The sequence below is a fragment of the Myotis daubentonii genome, chromosome 17, assembly GCF_963259705.1.
Source record: "Myotis daubentonii chromosome 17, mMyoDau2.1, whole genome shotgun sequence".
In the NCBI taxonomy this organism is placed as follows: Eukaryota; Metazoa; Chordata; class Mammalia; order Chiroptera; family Vespertilionidae; genus Myotis; species Myotis daubentonii.
The window spans coordinates 267,749-291,180 of NC_081856.1; positions in this window are offsets into that span (position 1 = coordinate 267,749).

Here is a 23,432-nt window from a genome sequence, read left to right on the forward strand (position 1 = left end):
ACTATTCTCGTGATTCAAAGGCTTTAGACACCAATTCTGAGCGAGCTCTGTAAACATGAACTCTTAATATTTGAAAGCACAGTCCCGTGAAAACGCCACCAGAAGTACCCGTACTTGTAAACATTACCAGTATTTTCGTCATTTCACAGTTTTCCACTGGAAACCTCCGTGTTGAATTCGACAGTAAATGTAGTAAGAATCTATTTACGTGTACTTGAGGTGTTTATTACACGTTCTTAATTATTTCTGGGAACTATCATTGTGTATTTTAACAGTTTTACCACAATTAGACAGTTTGCTTAGAACTTTTTAGTGGAACCGCCACCATTTTAACTGATTCACACAAAAAATACGGCAAAGCCAATCCTCCTAAATTGAAAACATAAAAACTATTCTCGTGATTCAAAGGCTTTAGACACCAATTCTGAGCTCTGTAAACATGAACTCTTAATAATTGAAAGCACAGTCCCGTGAAAACGCCACCCGAAGTACCCGGACTTGTAAACATTACCAGTATTTTCGTCATTTCACAGCTTTCCACTCGAAACCTCCGTGATTGAATTCGACAGTAAATGTAGTAAGAATCTATTTACGTGTACTTGAGGTGTTTATTACACGTTCTTAATGATTTCTGGGAACTATCATTGTGTATTTTAACAGTTTTACCACAATTAGACAGTTTGCTTAGAACTGTTTACTGGAACCGCCACCATTTTAACTGATTCACACAAAAAAAATGCCAAAGCCAATCCTCCTAAATTGTAAACATAAAAACTATTCTCGTGATTCAAAGGCTTTAGACACCAATTCTGAGCTCTGTAAACATGAACTCGTAATAATTGAAAACACAGTCCCGTGAAAATGCCACCCGAAGTACCCGGACTTGTAAACATTACCAGTATTTTCGTCATTTCACAGCTTTCCACTGGAAACCTCCGTGATTGAATTCGACAGTAAATGTAGTAAGAATCTATTTACGTGTACTTGAGGTGTTTATTACACGTTCTTAATCATTTCTGGGAACTCTCATTGTGTATTTTAACAGTTTTACCACAATTAGACAGTTTGCTTAGAAGTATTTACTGGAAGCGCCACCATTTTAACTGATTCACACAAAAAAATACGCCAAAGCCAATCCTCCTAAATTGTAAACACAAAAACTATTCTCGTGATTCAAAGGCTTTAGACACCAATTCTGAGCTCTGTAAACATGAACTCTTAATATTTGAAAGCACAGTCCCGTGAAAACGCCACCAGAAGTACCCGTACTTGTAAACATTACCAGTATTTTCGTCATTTCACAGCTTTCCACTCGAAACCTCCGTGATTGAATTCAACAGTAAATGTAGTAAGAATCTATTTACGTGTACTTGAGGGGTTTATTACACGTTCTTAATCATTTCTGGGAACTCTCATTGTGTATTTTAACAGTTTTACCACAATTAGACAGTTTGCTTAGAACTTTTTAGTGGAACCGCCACCATTTTAACTGATTCACACAAAAAATACGGCAAAGCCAATCCTCCTAAATTGAAAACATAAAAACTATTCTCGTGATTCAAAGGCTTTAGACACCAATTCTGAGCTCTGTAAACATGAACTCTTAATAATTGAAAGCACAGTCCCGTGAAAACGCCACCCGAAGTACCCGGACTTGTAAACATTACCAGTATTTTCGTCATTTCACAGCTTTCCACTCGAAACCTCCGTGATTGAATTCGACAGTAAATGTAGTAAGAATCTATTTACGTGTACTTGAGGGGTTTATTACACGTTCTTAATCATTTCTGGGAACTATCATTGTGTATTTTAACAGTTTTACCACAATTAGACAGTTTGCTTAGAACTGTTTACTGGAACCGCCACCATTTTAACTGATTCACACAAAAAAATACGCCAAAGCCAATCCTCCTAAATTGTAAACATAAAAACTATTCTCGTGATTCAAAGGCTTTAGACACCAATTCTGAGCTCTGTAAACATGAACTCTTAATATTTGAAAGCACAGTCCCGTGAAAACGCCACCAGAAGTACCCGTACTTGTAAACATGACCAGTATTTTCGTCATTTCACAGCTTTCCACTGGAAACCTCCGTGTTGAATTCGACAGTAAATGTAGTAAGAATCTATTTACGTGTACTTGAGGTGTTTATTACACGTTCTTAATCATTTCTGGGAACTAACATTGTGTATTTTAACAGTTTTACCACAAATAGACAGTTTGCTTAGAAGTATTTACTTGAACCGCCACCATTTTAACTGATTCACAAAAAAAAATGCCAAAGCCAATCCTCCTAAATTGAAAACATAAAAACTATGCTCGTGATTCAAAGGCTTTAGACACCAATTCTGAGCTCTGTAAACATGAACTCTTAATAATTGAAAGCACAGTCCCGTGAAAACGCCACCCGAAGTACCCGGACTTGTAAACATTACCAGTATTTTCGTCATTTCACAGCTTTCCACTCGAAACCTCCGTGATTGAATTCGACAGTAAATGTAGTAAGAATCTATTTACGTGTACTTGAGGTGTTTATTACACGTTCTTAATGATTTCTGGGAACTATCATTGTGTATTTTAACAGTTTTACCACAATTAGACAGCTTGCTTAGTACTGTTTACTGGAAGCGCCACCATTTTAACTGATTCACACAAAAAAATACGCCAAAGCCAATCCTCCTAAATTGTAAACACAAAAACTATTCTCGTGATTCAAAGGCTTTAGACACCAATTCTGAGCTCTGTAAACATGAACTCTTAATATTTGAAAGCACAGTCCCGTGAAAACGCCACCAGAAGTACCCGTACTTGTAAACATTACCAGTATTTTCGTCATTTCACAGCTTTCCACTGGAAACCTCCGTGATTGAATTCGACAGTAAATGTAGTAAGAATCTATTTACGTGTACTTGAGGTGTTTATTACACGTTCTTAATCATTTCTGGGAACTCTCATTGTGTATTTTAACAGTTTTACCACAATTAGACAGTTTGCTTAGAAGTATTTACTGGAACCGCCACCATTTTAACTGATTCACACAAAAAAATACGCCAAAGCCAATCCTCCTAAATTGTAAACACAAAAACTATTCTCGTGATTCAAAGGCTTTAGACACCAATTCTGAGCTCTGTAAACATGAACTCTTAATATTTGAAAGCACAGTCCCGTGAAAACGCCACCAGAAGTACCCGTACTTGTAAACATTACCAGTATTTTCGTCATTTCACAGCTTTCCACTCGAAACCTCCGTGATTGAATTCAACAGTAAATGTAGTAAGAATCTATTTACGTGTACTTGAGGGGTTTATTACACGTTCTTAATCATTTCTGGGAACTATCATTATGTATTTTAACAGTTTTACCACAATTAGACAGTTTGCTTAGAACTGTTTACTGGAACCGCCACCATTTTAACTGATTCACACAAAAAAATACGCCAAAGCCAATCCTCCTAAATTGTAAACATAAAAACTATTCTCGTGATTCAAAGACTTTAGACACCAATTCTGAGCTCTGTAAACATGAACTCTTAATATTTGAAAGCACAGTCCCGTGAAAACGCCACCAGAAGTACCCGTACTTGTAAACATTACCAGTATTTTCGTCATTTCACAGCTTTCCACTGGAAACCTCCGTGTTGAATTCGACAGTAAATGTAGTAAGAATCTATTTACGTGTACTTGAGGTGTTTATTACACGTTCTTAATCATTTCTGGGAACTCTCATTGTGTATTTTAACAGTTTTACCACAATTAGACAGTTTGCTTAGAAGTATTTACTGGAACCGCCACCATTTTAAATGATTCACACAAAAAAATACGCCAAAGCCAATCCTCCTAAATTGTAAACACAAAAACTATTCTCGTGATTCAAAGGCTTTAGACACCAATTCTGAGCGAGCTCTGTAAACATGAACTCTTAATATTTGAAAGCACAGTCCCGTGAAAACGCCACCAGAAGTACCCGTACTTGTAAACATTACCAGTATTTTCGTCATTTCACAGTTTTCCACTGGAAACCTCCGTGTTGAATTCGACAGTAAATGTAGTAAGAATCTATTTACGTGTACTTGAGGTGTTTATTACACGTTCTTAATTATTTCTGGGAACTATCATTGTGTATTTTAACAGTTTTACCACAATTAGACAGTTTGCTTAGAACTTTTTAGTGGAACCGCCACCATTTTAACTGATTCACACAAAAAATACGGCAAAGCCAATCCTCCTAAATTGAAAACATAAAAACTATTCTCGTGATTCAAAGGCTTTAGACACCAATTCTGAGCTCTGTAAACATGAACTCTTAATAATTGAAAGCACAGTCCCGTGAAAACGCCACCCGAAGTACCCGGACTTGTAAACATTACCAGTATTTTCGTCATTTCACAGCTTTCCACTCGAAACCTCCGTGATTGAATTCGACAGTAAATGTAGTAAGAATCTATTTACGTGTACTTGAGGTGTTTATTACACGTTCTTAATGATTTCTGGGAACTATCATTGTGTATTTTAACAGTTTTACCACAATTAGACAGTTTGCTTAGAACTGTTTACTGGAACCGCCACCATTTTAACTGATTCACACAAAAAAAATGCCAAAGCCAATCCTCCTAAATTGTAAACATAAAAACTATTCTCGTGATTCAAAGGCTTTAGACACCAATTCTGAGCTCTGTAAACATGAACTCGTAATAATTGAAAACACAGTCCCGTGAAAATGCCACCCGAAGTACCCGGACTTGTAAACATTACCAGTATTTTCGTCATTTCACAGCTTTCCACTGGAAACCTCCGTGATTGAATTCGACAGTAAATGTAGTAAGAATCTATTTACGTGTACTTGAGGTGTTTATTACACGTTCTTAATCATTTCTGGGAACTCTCATTGTGTATTTTAACAGTTTTACCACAATTAGACAGTTTGCTTAGAAGTATTTACTGGAAGCGCCACCATTTTAACTGATTCACACAAAAAAATACGCCAAAGCCAATCCTCCTAAATTGTAAACACAAAAACTATTCTCGTGATTCAAAGGCTTTAGACACCAATTCTGAGCTCTGTAAACATGAACTCTTAATATTTGAAAGCACAGTCCCGTGAAAACGCCACCAGAAGTACCCGTACTTGTAAACATTACCAGTATTTTCGTCATTTCACAGCTTTCCACTCGAAACCTCCGTGATTGAATTCAACAGTAAATGTAGTAAGAATCTATTTACGTGTACTTGAGGGGTTTATTACACGTTCTTAATCATTTCTGGGAACTCTCATTGTGTATTTTAACAGTTTTACCACAATTAGACAGTTTGCTTAGAACTTTTTAGTGGAACCGCCACCATTTTAACTGATTCACACAAAAAATACGGCAAAGCCAATCCTCCTAAATTGAAAACATAAAAACTATTCTCGTGATTCAAAGGCTTTAGACACCAATTCTGAGCTCTGTAAACATGAACTCTTAATAATTGAAAGCACAGTCCCGTGAAAACGCCACCCGAAGTACCCGGACTTGTAAACATTACCAGTATTTTCGTCATTTCACAGCTTTCCACTCGAAACCTCCGTGATTGAATTCGACAGTAAATGTAGTAAGAATCTATTTACGTGTACTTGAGGGGTTTATTACACGTTCTTAATCATTTCTGGGAACTATCATTGTGTATTTTAACAGTTTTACCACAATTAGACAGTTTGCTTAGAACTGTTTACTGGAACCGCCACCATTTTAACTGATTCACACAAAAAAATACGCCAAAGCCAATCCTCCTAAATTGTAAACATAAAAACTATTCTCGTGATTCAAAGGCTTTAGACACCAATTCTGAGCTCTGTAAACATGAACTCTTAATATTTGAAAGCACAGTCCCGTGAAAACGCCACCAGAAGTACCCGTACTTGTAAACATTACCAGTATTTTCGTCATTTCACAGCTTTCCACTGGAAACCTCCGTGTTGAATTCGACAGTAAATGTAGTAAGAATCTATTTACGTGTACTTGAGGTGTTTATTACACGTTCTTAATCATTTCTGGGAACTAACATTGTGTATTTTAACAGTTTTACCACAAATAGACAGTTTGCTTAGAAGTATTTACTTGAACCGCCACCATTTTAACTGATTCACACAAAAAAAATGCCAAAGCCAATCCTCCTAAATTGAAAACATAAAAACTATGCTCGTGATTCAAAGGCTTTAGACACCAATTCTGAGCTCTGTAAACATGAACTCTTAATAATTGAAAGCACAGTCCCGTGAAAACGCCACCCGAAGTACCCGGACTTGTAAACATTACCAGTATTTTCGTCATTTCACAGCTTTCCACTCGAAACCTCCGTGATTGAATTCGACAGTAAATGTAGTAAGAATCTATTTACGTGTACTTGAGGTGTTTATTACACGTTCTTAATGATTTCTGGGAACTATCATTGTGTATTTTAACAGTTTTACCACAATTAGACAGCTTGCTTAGTACTGTTTACTGGAACCGCCACCATTTTAACTGATTCACACAAAAAAAATGCCAAAGCCAATCCTCCTAAATTGTAAACATAAAAACTATTCTCGTGATTCAAAGGCTTTAGACACCAATTCTGAGCTCTGTAAACATGAACTCTTAATAATTGAAAGCACAGTCCCTTGAAAACGCCACCCGAAGTACCCGGACATGTAAACATTACCAGTATTTTCGTCATTTCACAGCTTTCCACTGGAAACCTCCGTGATTGAATTCGACAGTAAATGTAGTAAGAATCTATTTACGTGTACTTGAGGTGTTTATTACACGTTCTTAATCATTTCTGGGAACTATCATTATGTATTTTAACAGTTTTACCACAATTAGACAGTTTGCTTAGAACTGTTTACTGGAACCGCCACCATTTTAACTGATTCACACAAAAAAATACGCCAAAGCCAATCCTCCTAAATTGTAAACATAAAAACTATTCTCGTGATTCAAAGGCTTTAGACACCAATTCTGAGCTCTGTAAACATGAACTCTTAATATTTGAAAGCACAGTCCCGTGAAAACGCCACCAGAAGTACCCGTACTTGTAAACATTACCAGTATTTTCGTCATTTCACAGCTTTCCACTGGAAACCTCCGTGTTGAATTCGACAGTAAATGTAGTAAGAATCTATTTACGTGTACTTGAGGTGTTTATTACACGTTCTTAATCATTTCTGGGAACTATCATTGTGTATTTTAACAGTTTTACCACAATTAGACAGTTTGCTTAGAAGTATTTACTGGAACCGCCACCATTTTAACTGATTCACACAAAAAAATACGCCAAAGCCAATCCTCCTAAATTGTAAACACAAAAACTATTCTCGTGATTCAAAGGCTTTAGACACCAATTCTGAGCTCTGTAAACATGAACTCTTAATATTTGAAAGCACAGTCCCTTGAAAACGCCACCAGAAGTACCCGTACTTGTAAACATTACCAGTATTTTCGTCATTTCACAGCTTTCCACTCGAAACCTCCGTGATTGAATTCGACAGTAAATGTAGTAAGAATCTATTTACGTGTACTTGAGATGTTTATTACACGTTCTTAATCATTTCTGGGAACTCTCATTGTGTATTTTAACAGTTTTACCACAATTAGACAGTTTGCTTAGAAATATTTACTGGAACCGCCACAATTTTGACTGATTCACACAAAAAAAACGCCAAAGCCAATCCTCCTAAATTGTAAACACAAAAACTATTCTCGTGATTCAAAGGCTTTAGACACCAATTCTGAGCTCTGTAAACATGAACTCTTAATATTTGAAAGCACAGTCCCGTGAAAACGCCACCAGAAGTACCCGTACTTGTAAACATTACCAGTATTTTCGTCATTTCACAGCTTTCCACTGGAAACCTCCGTGATTGAATTCGACAGTAAATGTAGTAAGAATCTATTTACGTGTACTTGAGATGTTTATTACACGTTCTTAATCATTTCTGGGAACTCTCATTGTGTATTTTAACAGTTTTACCACAATTAGACAGTTTGCTTAGAAGTATTTACTGGAACCGCCACCATTTTAACTGATTCACACAAAAAAAAGACAAAGCCAATCCTCCTAAATTGTAAACATAAAAACTATTCTCGTCATTCCAAGGCTTTAGACACCAATTCTGAGCTCTGTAAACATGAACTCTTAATAATTGAAAGCACAGTCCCGTGAAAACGCCACCCGAAGTACCCGGACTTGTAAACATTACCAGTATTTTCGTCATTTCACAGCTTTCCACTCGAAACCTCCGTGATTGAATTCGACAGTAAATGTAGTAAGAATCTATTTACGTGTACTTGAGGTGTTTATTACACGTTCTTAATCATTTCTGGGAACTATCATTGTGTATTTTAACAGTTTTACCACAATTAGACAGTTTGCTTAGAACTGTTTACTGGAACCGCCACCATTTTAACTGATTCACACAAAAAAAATGCCAAAGCCAATCCTCCTAAATTGTAAACATAAAAACTATTCTCGTGATTCAAAGGCTTTAGACACCAATTCTGAGCTCTGTAAACATGAACTCGTAATAATTGAAAGCACAGTCCCTTGAAAATGCCACCCGAAGTACCCGGACTTGTAAACATTACTAGTACTTTCGTCATTTCACAGCTTTCCACTGGAAACCTCCGTGATTGAATTCGAAAGTAAATGTAGTAAGAATCTATTTACGTGTACTTGAGGGGTTTATTACACGTTCTTAATCATTTCTGGGAACTCTCATTGTGTATTTTAACAGTTTTACCACAATTAGACAGTTTGCTTAGAAGTATTTACTGGAACCGCCACCATTTTAACTGATTCACACAAAAAAATACGCCAAAGCCAATCCTCCTAAATTGTAAACACAAAAACTATTCTCGTGATTCAAAGGCTTTAGACACCAATTCTGAGCTCTGTAAACATGAACTCTTAATATTTGAAAGCACAGTCCCGTGAAAACGCCACCAGAAGTACCCGTACTTGTAAACATTACCAGTATTTTCGTCATTTCACAGCTTTCCACTGGAAACCTCCGTGTTGAATTCGACAGTAAATGTAGTAAGAATCTATTTACGTGTACTTGAGATGTTTATTACACGTTCTTAATCATTTCTGGGAACTCTCATTGTGTATTTTAACAGTTTTACCACAATTAGACAGTTTGCTTAGAAGTATTTACTGGAACCGCCACCATTTTAACTGATTCACACAAAAAAAACGCCAAAGCCAATCCTCCTAAATTGTAAACACAAAAACTATTCTCGTGATTCAAAGGCTTTAGACACCAAATCTGAGCTCTGTAAACATGAACTCTTAATAATTGAAAGCACAGTCCCGTGAAAACGCCACCCGAAGTACCCGGACTTGTAAACATTACCAGTATTTTCGTCATTTCACAGCTTTCCACTCGAAACCTCCGTGATTGAATTCGACAGTAAATGTAGTAAGAATCTATTTACGTGTACTTGAGGTGTTTATTACACGTTCTTAATTATTTCTGGGAACTATCATTGTGTATTTTAACAGTTTTACCACAATTAGACAGTTTGCTTAGAACTTTTTAGTGGAACCGCCACCATTTTAACTGATTCACACAAAAAAACGCCAAAGCCAATCCTCCTAAATTGAAAACATAAAAACTATTCTCGTGATTCAAAGGCTTTAGACACCAATTCTGAGCTCTGTAAACATGAACTCTTAATAATTGAAAGCACAGTCCCGTGAAAACGCCACCCGAAGTACCCGGACTTGTAAACATTACCAGTATTTTCGTCATTTCACAGCTTTCCACTGGAAACCTCCGTGTTGAATTCGACAGTAAATGTAGTAAGAATCTATTTACGTGTACTTGAGGTGTTTATTACACGTTCTTAATCATTTCTGGGAACTATCATTGTGTATTTTAACAGTTTTACCACAATTAGACAGTTTGCTTAGAAGTATTTACTGGAACCGCCACCATTTTAACTGATTCACACAAAAAAATACGCCAAAGCCAATCCTCCTAAATTGTAAACACAAAAACTATTCTCGTGATTCAAAGGCTTTAGACACCAATTCTGAGCTCTGTAAACATGAACTCTTAATATTTGAAAGCACAGTCCCGTGAAAACGCCACCAGAAGTACCCGTACTTGTAAACATTACCAGTATTTTCGTCATTTCACAGCTTTCCACTCGAAACCTCCGTGATTGAATTCGACAGTAAATGTAGTAAGAATCTATTTACGTGTACTTGAGATGTTTATTACACGTTCTTAATCATTTCTGGGAACTCTCATTGTGTATTTTAACAGTTTTACCACAATTAGACAGTTTGCTTAGAAGTATTTACTGGAACCGCCACCATTTTAACTGATTCACACAAAAAAAAGACAAAGCCAATCCTCCTAAATTGTAAACATAAAAACTATTCTCGTCATTCCAAGGCTTTAGACACCAATTCTGAGCTCTGTAAACATGAACTCTTAATAATTGAAAGCACAGTCCCGTGAAAACGCCACCCGAAGTACCGGGACTTGTAAACATTACCAGTATTTTCGTCATTTCACAGCTTTCCACTCGAAACCTCCGTGATTGAATTCGACAGTAAATGTAGTAAGAATCTATTTACGTGTACTTGAGGTGTTTATTACACGTTCTTAATGATTTCTGGGAACTATCATTGTGTATTTTAACAGTTTTACCACAATTAGACAGTTTGCTTAGAACTGTTTACTGGAACCGCCACCATTTTAACTGATTCACACAAAAAAAATGCCAAAGCCAATCCTCCTAAATTGTAAACATAAAAACTATTCTCGTGATTCAAAGGCTTTAGACACCAATTCTGAGCTCTGTAAACATGAACTCGTAATAATTGAAAGCACAGTCCCTTGAAAATGCCACCCGAAGTACCCGGACTTGTAAACATTACTAGTATTTTCGTCATTTCACAGCTTTCCACTGGAAACCTCCGTGATTGAATTCGAAAGTAAATGTAGTAAGAATCTATTTACGTGTACTTGAGGGGTTTATTACACGTTCTTAATCATTTCTGGGAACTCTCATTGTGTATTTTAACAGTTTTACCACAATTAGACAGTTTGCTTAGAAGTATTTACTGGAACCGCCACCATTTTAACTGATTCACACAAAAAAATACGCCAAAGCTAATCCTCCTAAATTGTAAACACAAAAACTATTCTCGTGATTCAAAGGCTTTAGACACCAATTCTGAGCTCTGTAAACATGAACTCTTAATATTTGAAAGCACAGTCCCGTGAAAACGCCACCAGAAGTACCCGTACTTGTAAACATTACCAGTATTTTCGTCATTTCACAGCTTTCCACTGGAAACCTCCGTGTTGAATTCGACAGTAAATGTAGTAAGAATCTATTTACGTGTACTTGAGGGGTTTATTACACGTTCTTAATCATTTCTGGGAACTCTCATTGTGTATTTTAACAGTTTTACCACAATTAGACAGTTTGCTTAGAAGTATTTACTGGAACCGCCACCATTTTAACTGATTCACACAAAAAAAACGCCAAAGCCAATCCTCCTAAATTGTAAACACAAAAACTATTCTCGTGATTCAAAGGCTTTAGACACCAAATCTGAGCTCTGTAAACATGAACTCTTAATAATTGAAAGCACAGTCCCGTGAAAACGCCACCCGAAGTACCCGGACTTGTAAACATTACCAGTATTTTCGTCATTTCACAGCTTTCCACTCGAAACCTCCGTGATTGAATTCGACAGTAAATGTAGTAAGAATCTATTTACGTGTACTTGAGGTGTTTATTACACGTTCTTAATTATTTCTGGGAACTATCATTGTGTATTTTAACAGTTTTACCACAATTAGACAGTTTGCTTAGAACTTTTTAGTGGAACCGCCACCATTTTAACTGATTCACACAAAAAAACGCCAAAGCCAATCCTCCTAAATTGAAAACATAAAAACTATTCTCGTGATTCAAAGGCTTTAGACACCAATTCTGAGCTCTGTAAACATGAACTCTTAATAATTGAAAGCACAGTCCCGTGAAAACGCCACCCGAAGTACCCGGACTTGTAAACATTACCAGTATTTTCGTCATTTCACAGCTTTCCACTGGAAACCTCCGTGATTGAATTCGACAGTAAATGTAGTAAGAATCTATTTACGTGTACTTGAGGGGTTTATTACACGTTCTTAATCATTTCTGGGAACTCTCATTGTGTATTTTAACAGTTTTACCACAATTAGACAGTTTGCTTAGAAGTATTTACTGGAACCGCCACCATTTTAACTGATTCACACAAAAAAAACGCCAAAGCCAATCCTCCTAAATTGTAAACACAAAAACTATTCTCGTGATTCAAAGGCTTTAGACACCAAATCTGAGCTCTGTAAACATGAACTCTTAATAATTGAAAGCACAGTCCCGTGAAAACGCCACCCGAAGTACCCGGACTTGTAAACATTACCAGTATTTTCGTCATTTCACAGCTTTCCACTCGAAACCTCCGTGATTGAATTCGACAGTAAATGTAGTAAGAATCTATTTACGTGTACTTGAGGTGTTTATTACACGTTCTTAATTATTTCTGGGAACTATCATTGTGTATTTTAACAGTTTTACCACAATTAGACAGTTTGCTTAGAACTTTTTAGTGGAACCGCCACCATTTTAACTGATTCACACAAAAAAACGCCAAAGCCAATCCTCCTAAATTGAAAACATAAAAACTATTCTCGTGATTCAAAGGCTTTAGACACCAATTCTGAGCTCTGTAAACATGAACTCTTAATAATTGAAAGCACAGTCCCGTGAAAACGCCACCCGAAGTACCCGGACTTGTAAACATTACCAGTATTTTCGTCATTTCACAGCTTTCCACTGGAAACCTCCGTGTTGAATTCGACAGTAAATGTAGTAAGAATCTATTTACGTGTACTTGAGGTGTTTATTACACGTTCTTAATCATTTCTGGGAACTATCATTGTGTATTTTAACAGTTTTACCACAATTAGACAGTTTGCTTAGAAGTATTTACTGGAACCGCCACCATTTTAACTGATTCACACAAAAAAATACGCCAAAGCCAATCCTCCTAAATTGTAAACACAAAAACTATTCTCGTGATTCAAAGGCTTTAGACACCAATTCTGAGCTCTGTAAACATGAACTCTTAATATTTGAAAGCACAGTCCCGTGAAAACGCCACCAGAAGTACCCGTACTTGTAAACATTACCAGTATTTTCGTCATTTCACAGCTTTCCACTCGAAACCTCCGTGATTGAATTCGACAGTAAATGTAGTAAGAATCTATTTACGTGTACTTGAGATGTTTATTACACGTTCTTAATCATTTCTGGGAACTCTCATTGTGTATTTTAACAGTTTTACCACAATTAGACAGTTTGCTTAGAAGTATTTACTGGAACCGCCACAATTTTGACTGATTCACACAAAAAAAACGCCAAAGCCAATCCTCCTAAATTGTAAACACAAAAACTATTCTCGTGATTCAAAGGCTTTAGACACCAATTCTGAGCTCTGTAAACATGAACTCTTAATATTTGAAAGCACAGTCCCGTGAAAACGCCACCAGAAGTACCCGTACTTGTAAACATTACCAGTATTTTCGTCATTTCACAGCTTTCCACTGGAAACCTCCGTGATTGAATTCGACAGTAAATGTAGTAAGAATCTATTTACGTGTACTTGAGATGTTTATTACACGTTCTTAATCATTTCTGGGAACTCTCATTGTGTATTTTAACAGTTTTACCACAATTAGACAGTTTGCTTAGAAGTATTTACTGGAACCGCCACCATTTTAACTGATTCACACAAAAAAAAGACAAAGCCAATCCTCCTAAATTGTAAACATAAAAACTATTCTCGTCATTCCAAGGCTTTAGACACCAATTCTGAGCTCTGTAAACATGAACTCTTAATAATTGAAAGCACAGTCCCGTGAAAACGCCACCCGAAGTACCCGGACTTGTAAACATTACCAGTATTTTCGTCATTTCACAGCTTTCCACTCGAAACCTCCGTGATTGAATTCGACAGTAAATGTAGTAAGAATCTATTTACGTGTACTTGAGGTGTTTATTACACGTTCTTAATGATTTCTGGGAACTATCATTGTGTATTTTAACAGTTTTACCACAATTAGACAGTTTGCTTAGAACTGTTTACTGGAACCGCCACCATTTTAACTGATTCACACAAAAAAAATGCCAAAGCCAATCCTCCTAAATTGTAAACATAAAAACTATTCTCGTGATTCAAAGGCTTTAGACACCAATTCTGAGCTCTGTAAACATGAACTCGTAATAATTGAAAGCACAGTCCCTTGAAAATGCCACCCGAAGTACCCGGACTTGTAAACATTACTAGTATTTTCGTCATTTCACAGCTTTCCACTGGAAACCTCCGTGATTGAATTCGAAAGTAAATGTAGTAAGAATCTATTTACGTGTACTTGAGGGGTTTATTACACGTTCTTAATCATTTCTGGGAACTCTCATTGTGTATTTTAACAGTTTTACCACAATTAGACAGTTTGCTTAGAAGTATTTACTGGAACCGCCACCATTTTAACTGATTCACACAAAAAAATACGCCAAAGCTAATCCTCCTAAATTGTAAACACAAAAACTATTCTCGTGATTCAAAGGCTTTAGACACCAATTCTGAGCTCTGTAAACATGAACTCTTAATATTTGAAAGCACAGTCCCGTGAAAACGCCACCAGAAGTACCCGTACTTGTAAACATTACCAGTATTTTCGTCATTTCACAGCTTTCCACTGGAAACCTCCGTGTTGAATTCGACAGTAAATGTAGTAAGAATCTATTTACGTGTACTTGAGGGGTTTATTACACGTTCTTAATCATTTCTGGGAACTCTCATTGTGTATTTTAACAGTTTTACCACAATTAGACAGTTTGCTTAGAAGTATTTACTGGAACCGCCACCATTTTAACTGATTCACACAAAAAAAACGCCAAAGCCAATCCTCCTAAATTGTAAACACAAAAACTATTCTCGTGATTCAAAGGCTTTAGACACCAAATCTGAGCTCTGTAAACATGAACTCTTAATAATTGAAAGCACAGTCCCGTGAAAACGCCACCCGAAGTACCCGGACTTGTAAACATTACCAGTATTTTCGTCATTTCACAGCTTTCCACTCGAAACCTCCGTGATTGAATTCGACAGTAAATGTAGTAAGAATCTATTTACGTGTACTTGAGGTGTTTATTACACGTTCTTAATTATTTCTGGGAACTATCATTGTGTATTTTAACAGTTTTACCACAATTAGACAGTTTGCTTAGAACTTTTTAGTGGAACCGCCACCATTTTAACTGATTCACACAAAAAAACGCCAAAGCCAATCCTCCTAAATTGAAAACATAAAAACTATTCTCGTGATTCAAAGGCTTTAGACACCAATTCTGAGCTCTGTAAACATGAACTCTTAATAATTGAAAGCACAGTCCCGTGAAAACGCCACCCGAAGTACCCGGACTTGTAAACATTACCAGTATTTTCGTCATTTCACAGCTTTCCACTGGAAACCTCCGTGATTGAATTCGACAGTAAATGTAGTAAGAATCTATTTACGTGTACTTGAGGGGTTTATTACACGTTCTTAATCATTTCTGGGAACTCTCATTGTGTATTTTAACAGTTTTACCACAATTAGACAGTTTGCTTAGAAGTATTTACTGGAACCGCCACCATTTTAACTGATTCACACAAAAAAAACGCCAAAGCCAATCCTCCTAAATTGTAAACACAAAAACTATTCTCGTGATTCAAAGGCTTTAGACACCAAATCTGAGCTCTGTAAACATGAACTCTTAATAATTGAAAGCACAGTCCCGTGAAAACGCCACCCGAAGTACCCGGACTTGTAAACATTACCAGTATTTTCGTCATTTCACAGCTTTCCACTCGAAACCTCCGTGATTGAATTCGACAGTAAATGTAGTAAGAATCTATTTACGTGTACTTGAGGTGTTTATTACACGTTCTTAATTATTTCTGGGAACTATCATTGTGTATTTTAACAGTTTTACCACAATTAGACAGTTTGCTTAGAACTTTTTAGTGGAACCGCCACCATTTTAACTGATTCACACAAAAAAACGCCAAAGCCAATCCTCCTAAATTGAAAACATAAAAACTATTCTCGTGATTCAAAGGCTTTAGACACCAATTCTGAGCTCTGTAAACATGAACTCTTAATAATTGAAAGCACAGTCCCGTGAAAACGCCACCCGAAGTACCCGGACTTGTAAACATTACCAGTATTTTCGTCATTTCACAGCTTTCCACTGGAAACCTCCGTGTTGAATTCGACAGTAAATGTAGTAAGAATCTATTTACGTGTACTTGAGGTGTTTATTACACGTTCTTAATCATTTCTGGGAACTATCATTGTGTATTTTAACAGTTTTACCACAATTAGACAGTTTGCTTAGAAGTATTTACTGGAACCGCCACCATTTTAACTGATTCACACAAAAAAATACGCCAAAGCCAATCCTCCTAAATTGTAAACACAAAAACTATTCTCGTGATTCAAAGGCTTTAGACACCAATTCTGAGCTCTGTAAACATGAACTCTTAATATTTGAAAGCACAGTCCCGTGAAAACGCCACCAGAAGTACCCGTACTTGTAAACATTACCAGTATTTTCGTCATTTCACAGCTTTCCACTCGAAACCTCCGTGATTGAATTCGACAGTAAATGTAGTAAGAATCTATTTACGTGTACTTGAGATGTTTATTACACGTTCTTAATCATTTCTGGGAACTCTCATTGTGTATTTTAACAGTTTTACCACAATTAGACAGTTTGCTTAGAAGTATTTACTGGAACCGCCACAATTTTGACTGATTCACACAAAAAAAACGCCAAAGCCAATCCTCCTAAATTGTAAACACAAAAACTATTCTCGTGATTCAAAGGCTTTAGACACCAATTCTGAGCTCTGTAAACATGAACTCTTAATATTTGAAAGCACAGTCCCGTGAAAACGCCACCAGAAGTACCCGTACTTGTAAACATTACCAGTATTTTCGTCATTTCACAGCTTTCCACTGGAAACCTCCGTGATTGAATTCGACAGTAAATGTAGTAAGAATCTATTTACGTGTACTTGAGATGTTTATTACACGTTCTTAATCATTTCTGGGAACTCTCATTGTGTATTTTAACAGTTTTACCACAATTAGACAGTTTGCTTAGAAGTATTTACTGGAACCGCCACCATTTTAACTGATTCACACAAAAAAAAGACAAAGCCAATCCTCCTAAATTGTAAACATAAAAACTATTCTCGTCATTCCAAGGCTTTAGACACCAATTCTGAGCTCTGTAAACATGAACTCTTAATAATTGAAAGCACAGTCCCGTGAAAACGCCACCCGAAGTACCCGGACTTGTAAACATTACCAGTATTTTCGTCATTTCACAGCTTTCCACTCGAAACCTCCGTGATTGAATTCGACAGTAAATGTAGTAAGAATCTATTTACGTGTACTTGAGGTGTTTATTACACGTTCTTAATGATTTCTGGGAACTATCATTGTGTATTTTAACAGTTTTACCACAATTAGACAGTTTGCTTAGAACTGTTTACTGGAACCGCCACCATTTTAACTGATTCACACAAAAAAAATGCCAAAGCCAATCCTCCTAAATTGTAAACATAAAAACTATTCTCGTGATTCAAAGGCTTTAGACACCAATTCTGAGCTCTGTAAACATGAACTCGTAATAATTGAAAGCACAGTCCCTTGAAAATGCCACCCGAAGTACCCGGACTTGTAAACATTACTAGTATTTTCGTCATTTCACAGCTTTCCACTGGAAACCTCCGTGATTGAATTCGAAAGTAAATGTAGTAAGAATCTATTTACGTGTACTTGAGGGGTTTATTACACGTTCTTAATCATTTCTGGGAACTCTCATTGTGTATTTTAACAGTTTTACCACAATTAGACAGTTTGCTTAGAAGTATTTACTGGAACCGCCACCATTTTAACTGATTCACACAAAAAAATACGCCAAAGCCAATCCTCCTAAATTGTAAACACAAAAACTATTCTCGTGATTCAAAGGCTTTAGACACCAATTCTGAGCTCTGTAAACATGAACTCTTAATATTTGAAAGCACAGTCCCGTGAAAACGCCACCAGAAGTACCCGTACTTGTAAACATTACCAGTATTTTCGTCATTTCACAGCTTTCCACTGGAAACCTCCGTGTTGAATTCGACAGTAAATGTAGTAAGAATCTATTTACGTGTACTTGAGATGTTTATTACACGTTCTTAATCATTTCTGGGAACTCTCATTGTGTATTTTAACAGTTTTACCACAATTAGACAGTTTGCTTAGAAGTATTTACTGGAACCGCCACCATTTTAACTGATTCACACAAAAAAAACGCCAAAGCCAATCCTCCTAAATTGTAAACACAAAAACTATTCTCGTGATTCAAAGGCTTTAGACACCAAATCTGAGCTCTGTAAACATGAACTCTTAATAATTGAAAGCACAGTCCCGTGAAAACGCCACCCGAAGTACCCGGACTTGTAAACATTACCAGTATTTTCGTCATTTCACAGCTTTCCACTCGAAACCTCCGTGATTGAATTCGACAGTAAATGTAGTAAGAATCTATTTACGTGTACTTGAGGTGTTTATTACACGTTCTTAATTATTTCTGGGAACTATCATTGTGTATTTTAACAGTTTTACCACAATTAGACAGTTTGCTTAGAACTTTTTAGTGGAACCGCCACCATTTTAACTGATTCACACAAAAAAACGCCAAAGCCAATCCTCCTAAATTGAAAACATAAAAACTATTCTCGTGATTCAAAGGCTTTAGACACCAATTCTGAGCTCTGTAAACATGAACTCTTAATAATTGAAAGCACAGTCCCGTGAAAACGCCACCCGAAGTACCCGGACTTGTAAACATTACCAGTATTTTCGTCATTTCACAGCTTTCCACTGGAAACCTCCGTGTTGAATTCGACAGTAAATGTAGTAAGAATCTATTTACGTGTACTTGAGGTGTTTATTACACGTTCTAAATCATTTCTGGGAACTATCATTGTGTATTTTAACAGTTTTACCACAATTAGACAGTTTGCTTAGAAGTATTTACTGGAACCGCCACCATTTTAACTGATTCACACAAAAAAATACGCCAAAGCCAATCCTCCTAAATTGTAAACACAAAAACTATTCTCGTGATTCAAAGGCTTTAGACACCAATTCTGAGCTCTGTAAACATGAACTCTTAATATTTGAAAGCACAGTCCCGTGAAAACGCCACCAGAAGTACCCGTACTTGTAAACATTACCAGTATTTTCGTCATTTCACAGCTTTCCACTCGAAACCTCCGTGATTGAATTCGACAGTAAATGTAGTAAGAATCTATTTACGTGTACTTGAGATGTTTATTACACGTTCTTAATCATTTCTGGGAACTCTCATTGTGTATTTTAACAGTTTTACCACAATTAGACAGTTTGCTTAGAAGTATTTACTGGAACCGCCACAATTTTGACTGATTCACACAAAAAAAACGCCAAAGCCAATCCTCCTAAATTGTAAACACAAAAACTATTCTCGTGATTCAAAGGCTTTAGACACCAATTCTGAGCTCTGTAAACATGAACTCTTAATATTTGAAAGCACAGTCCCGTGAAAACGCCACCAGAAGTACCCGTACTTGTAAACATTACCAGTATTTTCGTCATTTCACAGCTTTCCACTGGAAACCTCCGTGATTGAATTCGACAGTAAATGTAGTAAGAATCTATTTACGTGTACTTGAGATGTTTATTACACGTTCTTAATCATTTCTGGGAACTCTCATTGTGTATTTTAACAGTTTTACCACAATTAGACAGTTTGCTTAGAAGTATTTACTGGAACCGCCACCATTTTAACTGATTCACACAAAAAAAAGACAAAGCCAATCCTCCTAAATTGTAAACATAAAAACTATTCTCGTCATTCCAAGGCTTTAGACACCAATTCTGAGCTCTGTAAACATGAACTCTTAATAATTGAAAGCACAGTCCCGTGAAAACGCCACCCGAAGTACCCGGACTTGTAAACATTACCAGTATTTTCGTCATTTCACAGCTTTCCACTCGAAACCTCCGTGATTGAATTCGACAGTAAATGTAGTAAGAATCTATTTACGTGTACTTGAGGTGTTTATTACACGTTCTTAATGATTTCTGGGAACTATCATTGTGTATTTTAACAGTTTTACCACAATTAGACAGTTTGCTTAGAACTGTTTCCTGGAACCGCCACCATTTTAACTGATTCACACAAAAAAAATGCCAAAGCCAATCCTCCTAAATTGTAAACATAAAAACTATTCTCGTGATTCAAAGGCTTTAGACACCAATTCTGAGCTCTGTAAACATGAACTCGTAATAATTGAAAGCACAGTCCCTTGAAAATGCCACCCGAAGTACCCGGACTTGTAAACATTACTAGTATTTTCGTCATTTCACAGCTTTCCACTGGAAACCTCCGTGATTGAATTCGAAAGTAAATGTAGTAAGAATCTATTTACGTGTACTTGAGGGGTTTATTACACGTTCTTAATCATTTCTGGGAACTCTCATTGTGTATTTTAACAGTTTTACCACAATTAGACAGTTTGCTTAGAAGTATTTACTGGAAGCGCCACCATTTTAACTGATTCACACAAAAAAATACGCCAAAGCCAATCCTCCTAAATTGTAAACACAAAAACTATTCTCGTGATTCAAAGGCTTTAGACACCAATTCTGAGCTCTGTAAACATGAACTCTTAATATTTGAAAGCACAGTCCCGTGAAAACGCCACCAGAAGTACCCGTACTTGTAAACATTACCAGTATTTTCGTCATTTCACAGCTTTCCACTGGAAACCTCCGTGTTGAATTCGACAGTAAATGTAGTAAGAATCTATTTACGTGTACTTGAGGGGTTTATTACACGTTCTTAATCATTTCTGGGAACTCTCATTGTGTATTTTAACAGTTTTACCACAATTAGACAGTTTGCTTAGAAGTATTTACTGGAACCGCCACCATTTTAACTGATTCACACAAAAAAAACGCCAAAGCCAATCCTCCTAAATTGTAAACACAAAAACTATTCTCGTGATTCAAAGGCTTTAGACACCAAATCTGAGCTCTGTAAACATGAACTCTTAATAATTGAAAGCACAGTCCCGTGAAAACGCCACCCGAAGTACCCGGACTTGTAAACATTACCAGTATTTTCGTCATTTCACAGCTTTCCACTCGAAACCTCCGTGATTGAATTCGACAGTAAATGTAGTAAGAATCTATTTACGTGTACTTGAGGTGTTTATTACACGTTCTTAATTATTTCTGGGAACTATCATTGTGTATTTTAACAGTTTTACCACAATTAGACAGTTTGCTTAGAACTTTTTAGTGGAACCGCCACCATTTTAACTGATTCACACAAAAAAACGCCAAAGCCAATCCTCCTAAATTGAAAACATAAAAACTATTCTCGTGATTCAAAGGCTTTAGACACCAATTCTGAGCTCTGTAAACATGAACTCTTAATAATTGAAAGCACAGTCCCGTGAAAACGCCACCCGAAGTACCCGGACTTGTAAACATTACCAGTATTTTCGTCATTTCACAGCTTTCCACTGGAAACCTCCGTGATTGAATTCGACAGTAAATGTAGTAAGAATCTATTTACGTGTACTTGAGGGGTTTATTACACGTTCTTAATCATTTCTGGGAACTCTCATTGTGTATTTTAACAGTTTTACCACAATTAGACAGTTTGCTTAGAAGTATTTACTGGAACCGCCACCATTTTAACTGATTCACACAAAAAAATACGCCAAAGCCAATCCTCCTAAATTGTAAACACAAAAACTATTCTCGTGATTCAAAGGCTTTAGACACCAATTCTGAGCTCTGTAAACATGAACTCTTAATATTTGAAAGCACAGTCCCGTGAAAACGCCACCAGAAGTACCCGTACTTGTAAACATTACCAGTATTTTCGTCATTTCACAGCTTTCCACTGGAAACCTCCGTGTTGAATTCGACAGTAAATGTAGTAAGAATCTATTTACGTGTACTTGAGGGGTTTATTACACGTTCTTAATCATTTCTGGGAACTCTCATTGTGTATTTTAACAGTTTTACCACAATTAGACAGTTTGCTTAGAAGTATTTACTGGAACCGCCACCATTTTAACTGATTCACACAAAAAAAACGCCAAAGCCAATCCTCCTAAATTGTAAACACAAAAACTATTCTCGTGATTCAAAGGCTTTAGACACCAAATCTGAGCTCTGTAAACATGAACTCTTAATAATTGAAAGCACAGTCCCGTGAAAACGCCACCCGAAGTACCCGGACTTGTAAACATTACCAGTATTTTCGTCATTTCACAGCTTTCCACTCGAAACCTCCGTGATTGAATTCGACAGTAAATGTAGTAAGAATCTATTTACGTGTACTTGAGGTGTTTATTACACGTTCTTAATTATTTCTGGGAACTATCATTGTGTATTTTAACAGTTTTACCACAATTAGACAGTTTGCTTAGAACTTTTTAGTGGAACCGCCACCATTTTAACTGATTCACACAAAAAAACGCCAAAGCCAATCCTCCTAAATTGAAAACATAAAAACTATTCTCGTGATTCAAAGGCTTTAGACACCAATTCTGAGCTCTGTAAACATGAACTCTTAATAATTGAAAGCACAGTCCCGTGAAAACGCCACCCGAAGTACCCGGACTTGTAAACATTACCAGTATTTTCGTCATTTCACAGCTTTCCACTGGAAACCTCCGTGATTGAATTCGACAGTAAATGTAGTAAGAATCTATTTACGTGTACTTGAGGGGTTTATTACACGTTCTTAATCATTTCTGGGAACTCTCATTGTGTATTTTAACAGTTTTACCACAATTAGACAGTTTGCTTAGAAGTATTTACTGGAACCGCCACCATTTTAACTGATTCACACAAAAAAATACGCCAAAGCCAATCCTCCTAAATTGTAAACACAAAAACTATTCTCGTGATTCAAAGGCTTTAGACACCAATTCTGAGCGAGCTCTGTAAACATGAATTCTTAATATTTGAAAGCACAGTCCCGTGAAAACGCCACCAGAAGTACCCGTACTTGTAAACATTACCAGTATTTTCGTCATTTCACAGTTTTCCACTGGAAACCTCCGTGTTGAATTCGACAGTAAATGTAGTAAGAATCTATTTACGTGTACTTGAGGTGTTTATTACACGTTCTTAATTATTTCTGGGAACTATCATTGTGTATTTTAACAGTTTTACCACAATTAGACAGTTTGCTTAGAACTGTTTACTGGAACCGCCACCATTTTAA